Source organism: Enhydra lutris, unplaced genomic scaffold, assembly GCF_002288905.1.
Source record: "Enhydra lutris kenyoni isolate GAN:26980312 unplaced genomic scaffold, ASM228890v2 scaffoldscaffold5, whole genome shotgun sequence".
Lineage (NCBI taxonomy): Eukaryota > Metazoa > Chordata > Mammalia > Carnivora > Mustelidae > Enhydra > Enhydra lutris.
Genome location: NW_019154089.1, coordinates 16,003,825 through 16,009,714, shown reverse-complemented (window position 1 = coordinate 16,009,714; position 5,890 = coordinate 16,003,825).

The window sequence follows — 5,890 nt, the reverse complement described above, 5'->3', positions numbered from 1 at the left end:
ATTAAAAACTTCTGCAAAAGTCAGTATCAAGAGAATGAGAAAACCAGTAACAGGGAGAAATATTTGCAAAAGACATATCTGATAAAAGATGGTTCTTTGAAATATACAAAGAACTATTAAAACTCAACAATAAGGAAACAAACTGCCCAGTTAAACAATGGGCCAAAGACTTTGACAGACACGCACCAAAGAAAATACACATATTGCAAATAAGCATTTGAAAAGATACTCCAACATCATGTCATCAGGGAAATGTGAATTAAAACAAAAATGAGGAGCTCCTGAGGGGCTCAGTTGGTTAAGTGTCTGTCTCTTCATTTTGGCTCAGATCATGATCTCAGGGTTGTGAGATCGAGCCCCGAGTCATGGCTCTGTGCTGCGCGTGCAACCTGCTTAAGATTCTCTCTCTCCCTCTGCCTCTCCACCCCTCTAAAACAAAAAACAAAAAAAGAATGAGATATCACTACGCATCTATTATAATGGCCAAAATCTGGAACACTGACATCACCAAATGCTGACAAGGATGTGGAGAGCAGCAGGAATGCCCATTCAGTGATGGTGGGAATGCAAGTTCATTCTGCCATTCTGTTCAACAGTTTGATGGTTTCTTATAAAACTAAACATATTCTTACTGTAGGATCCAGCAGTCAAGCTCCTTGATATTTACGCAGAAGAACTGAAAATTGACGTCTACACAAAAACCTACACAAAGATGTTTATTGGAGCTTTATTCAAAACTATATTCAAAACTTGGAAGCAACCCAGATGTCCTTCAGTAGGTGAATGAATTGCATAAAATGTAGCATACACGCAGGCAATGGAGTATGATTCAGCCCGAAAAAGAAATGAGCTATCAAGCCATGCGAAGACATGGAGGGACTTAAATGCATACACCTAAGTGAAGGAAGCCAGTCTGAAAAGGATACATACTAGATGATTCTCTGCTCTTAACCCCTTCTCCTCCATGGTGCGTGTGCCAGCCAGCTTCCCGAAAAGTCCCTTATACCCAGCCTGGGTAACTATCCAGGGCAGTAACCACCTTGGCCTTCGGCAGTCTCCAACCTCCTTGGTAAGGGAGCAAGACAGATGGCACAAATGCCACATCTCTCTCGGATGAGATCAGCTCCTTAGGATGGAGGGAACAGTTAATCTCCTCCTTGCTCTGACGGGTTGTTTGTCAGATTTAGCAAATAAAAATATGGGACACCAAATTAAATTTGAATTACAGATAAACAACATATAATTGCTCAGTGTAGGATGGCACATTTTGCATGGGACATTCGCTCGGGAGTCCTGTATTCTCTCTGGCTGCCCTGTCTAGCAGGGACTTGGCAAAGTCAGGTTCAGTGCCACAGGAAACAAATTGATTTTAGCAGTGGAGCTCCCGACTCTTCTTTCTGAGGCAAGGATGTAGCTATTCACACTCAGGGCGTGCTTTTCAGAAGTGTCCCTGATCTGAGAAGTCACTAGACAGTACCCTGTGACCGAAGGGATAGGGGGCAGCTGGCCCCCAAGCAGGTTGGTGGCTCCGAGTCAGACCACCCGGTCTATGAATAATAGATCTCAAGTTGTGAGAATCTTACCTCTCCTCTCTGACCTTCTTTTTCCACCTGTAAAATGACAGTTTCAATGTCCTTGGGTGTGTGAGCGTGCAATATGAACACATAGATTGTAAAATGTATGCCTAGAAGTCAGTGGTGACTTGCCCCAAGTTAGGTTTTTATTGTCAGCCATTTATTAAAAAAAAAGACATTTTCCCAAACTGTTGGACCTGCTCTGCTGAAAGTAGCAGCCAGAGGGATCTCAGGTGCATGTACGTGCTGACCAGCTGGGCACCCCTTGTGTGGAACCCTCTGTTCTGCATTGAACGTGCCTGGCATCTTTGCTCCTGAAGTAGGTGCTGGCGGGTGGCCTGCCGCCGGGCTGTTTTTCCAGGGAGCTCCTCTGGAGCCCCACCCTCGCCTGGCCTGCGACAGCTGCGGGTCCGGTGGCCCCAGAGCGTAAGCTGCTGGCGCCCATCTCCGCCCTCCCGGGCTTGCCAGCCCTGCCTTCACCCACACCAGGCGCGTCCCTGAGGCTGCGTCCACCTGCCGCTGTGCAGTGACCATAGCGTCCTAGACGCGGATGGCCTGACATGTGGTACAGTATGTCTTCAGGGAGCCCAGCGGCCACCCACTTGGGTCAGCACACCCATTTCTGTGGATGTGGAAACTGAAACTCAGGGAGAGAATGGCTACTTCGTGCTGGCATTGTCTCCCAGTCGAGAGCAGACAGGTGTCGTTGCGTTACTCCATTCAAGCCTTATTGAAGTCCGACAGTATGAAAACTAAGGCTCCTTCCTCACGTTCCAGAGCCCTTCTCTCTCTCCACAGCAGGCTTTTCTCAGCCTTGACACTCTGGCCATTTGGGACCAGACGGTTCTTTGCTGGGGGAGGAGGGGCTCTCTTGTACATTGTAGGACGTCAGCCACCACCCTTGGCCTCTGCCCCTAGATGTGGATGCCACCCCCTCACTTCCCAGTTGTGGCAATCAGAAATGTCTCCAGGTTTTGTCAGGTGTCCCTGGGAAAATCACCCCTGCCAACAACCACCACTGTAATCACTGTTAATAGTTTCTTGTAAACCTTTTCAGACTATTTCTAAGCACATGCGTATGCCCAATTTTTTTTTTTAAACAAAGATGGAAGAAAATAGACAACTCTTCTACCACTTGCTTTTTTTTACTTAATATATTGTGGCCATCTTTATGTACACACACAAACTTGCATTTCGCCTTCCAGTGGCTGCATGCTATTTCTTCGTGGGTCCTGCCCCTATTGATAGGACCAGTTCCCCGACAGTGGGCATTTGAGTTCTTTCCAGTGTTTTGCTGTTGGAAGTGATGCTTCAGTCAGTATCCTCTCACATAAATCTTGATAGATCCATGGGATAAACTCCTGAAAGTGGAATTGCTGAGCCGAGGTAAGGGCATTTGAAATTTGATCTGCCACATTATTATCCAAATATACCCCTCTGCCCCTGATATCTTGATTTAAAGTACCAAATATTATGTGAGCACTTACAGTATTTCATGTGGCATGCTAAGCAATTTATAGGCAGTAGTTTATATACTTCCATATATTTCTATTTGGTAAATGCTGTTACTATTTCCATTTCGCAGATTAAAGAACGATTAGAGAGATTTAAAATGTTCTCTTAGCCTTGCATATGACAGCACTGGAACCCCAGCCCAGAGCCGTCTCACACTAAAAACCTGTTCTCTTAATTTTCATAACGAGCTTGTGAGATGGACCCAGTTATTCCCATTTTCTAAAGAGACTACTGAGACCCAGAGTCATTAAAGTCGCAGAATCCAAAGGGCCACAGAATCCAGTCACAAATCCGAGCTTGACTCCAGAATCTGTGCTCTTCCATTGGGGTTCCGGTGCTAACTTTTCCAGGAAGCTCTCTGGGATTACCCCTGTATTCTTATCAGCTGACCTCCGACGGTAGCACCTTGGGAGCCCTGGAAATCTGCAGCAGGCACTTTACCCCAAAGTGAGGAGGTGTGTGGGTGCGTGGGGCCTCGCTGGCACTGGTGTCAGGCAGACCTACATGAGGATCCCCCTGTGCCCTCTCCCCACTGCGAGTGAACCTAGGCAAGAGACCTCCCCACTCTGGGCCTTACTTATTCATCATGGTGACTCTTGTTATTGCTGTTGTTAACACCTGGGTGGTTCAGCCGGTTAGGCGTTTGCCTTTGGCTCAGGTCATGATCCCAGGGTCCTGGGGTTGAGCCCCTCATTGGGCTCCCTGCTCCGTGGGAAGCCTGCTTCTCCCTCTCCCACTCCCCCTGCTCGTGTTCCCTCTCTCACTGTCTCTCTCTTTGTCAGAAAAATAAACAAAATCTTCAAAAACAAAAGTACCTATGATAACAGCAGTTACCATTTACGGCATACTTTATCTGTAACACATTTTGCAGTGACATTGTCTTCATTTGGGTCCCTGAGAAGCAGACGCTGAGATAAAGAGATGGGGCAAGTATTTGTTTGAGAGCGGGCCCCAGGAGGCAGGCTTGCTGAGGGAGTGGGGAAGTGACACAGGGAAGGGAGGGAAACCACCAGATGGTGTATGATGAGCAGGCTCCTGCCGTGGGCAGCAGGGCTCCGGCCCACTGGGGACCTCTGGGAAATCACATGCCTCACATTCTTGAGTGTCACATGGAGGGAACCCACCACTCCTGGCCCTCCCGGGGTTGGAAGCTGCCCTTGCTTTATTGGCCACAAGGCATTCCTGCAGCCTCAGGTTGGCAGGAGACCTGTCTGCAGGGGACCGATGGCACCACGAGCCTGCAGGTGTTTGGCAGGAGCTTTAGAACCAACACTTAATTACCACTGACCTTGTGTTTCTTCCTGTTAGCTCTGTAACCCTTCCTGTGGGTCTCTGCCTTGTTACCTCATCTAGGCTTTTTACATCCCCGTGCTGGGTATGGAGAGAGCCTCCATAAGTTGAGGCTGACCATTGATTCCTTCAGTCATCAGCAAAGGTGTACTGGGCACCTACTATATGCTAGGTGTATGTATTTTTTTTTTTTTTAATTAATAGACCATTTCTTGAGTAGTTTTAGGTTTACAAAAAAATGAGTGAAAAGTGTCGGAGAGTTCCCATATATCCCCAATTCCCGTTTCCTGCCCTTTCTCCTATTATAGGGAGGGGCACTGGCTACAACTGAGGAGCTAACGTTAATATATTATTAGCTAAACTTCATAGTTTATCCACGTTTTTTGTGTTGTACAGTCTATGTATTTGAACAAATGCCTAATGACATGTATCCACCATTATAGCGTCACACATAGTTCCACCGCCCTAAAAATCCCTCCTGTTCCACCTGTTCCTCTCCCTCCCCTCCCCCATCTCCTGGCCTAAGTGCTGGCGATCCAGCTGGGACAAACTAAAGCTTCTGTCTTCGTGGACCTGACATTCTAGTGGGAGAGATAGACAGTAAACAGGCAAATAACACATAAGTTCAGGAGATAAGAGCGTATTTGGGAGGGAAGTGGGGCCTCTTCTTTAGCCAGCATGGCCAGAAGAGGCCTCTTTGAGGAGAGAACACTGTATCAGGCCCTGCCTGTCTGTGAATGGCCACAGATACTAATGGGAGCCCTGAGCCCAGAGACCTCTGTCCCTGAGAGGCAGACCAGAGTGTGAGGCCCAGAAAGACACCCTGACCCCTCCCAGCCAGGAGAAGGGTTATGGCTGAATAAGATTCCCCCTAAATTCATATATGGAAGTCCTAACCCCTAGTACCTCAAGACGGGACGGTATTTAGAGAAAGAGGTAGTTCAGTTGAAATGAGGTCCTATTGGGTGGTCCTAATCCAGTATGACTGATGTCCTTACAGAGAGAGGAAATAAGCACACAGATGCGCACAGTGGGGAGATGGCCGTCCACACGGCAAGGAGAGGCCTCAGAGGAAACCAGTCCCGCCAACACCTTGGTCTTGGACTTGTAGTCTCCAGAGCTGTGAGGAGCTAAGTGTCTGTTGTTCAGGCTGCCCAGTCTGTGGTACTCGGTTGTGGTAGCCCTGGCAACTAACGCAGGAGGTGAGAAACCCACCCTTCACTCCCTGGCTCTCCCATCCCACTCAGAACTCAGAGGCGTTAGTGAGGGCAGTCTGCTGTGACCCAGACAACTTGGGTACAAAAGTCTGCATTGCTGTGGCCTTATCCTTCTGGGGGTAGAGGACCTGTCCTCTCTGTTCTGGTCAGTCAGTTGCTGCTGGTTGTGGTGGCCACTTACCAAGGACCCACCAGGCACCAGGCATGCCCAGAACAGCCCTGAGATTAAGAGCACAGAAATCTGACAGGAGTCTGACAGATAGACGGGGATCAAGACCCCCCTCTTCCTTCCAT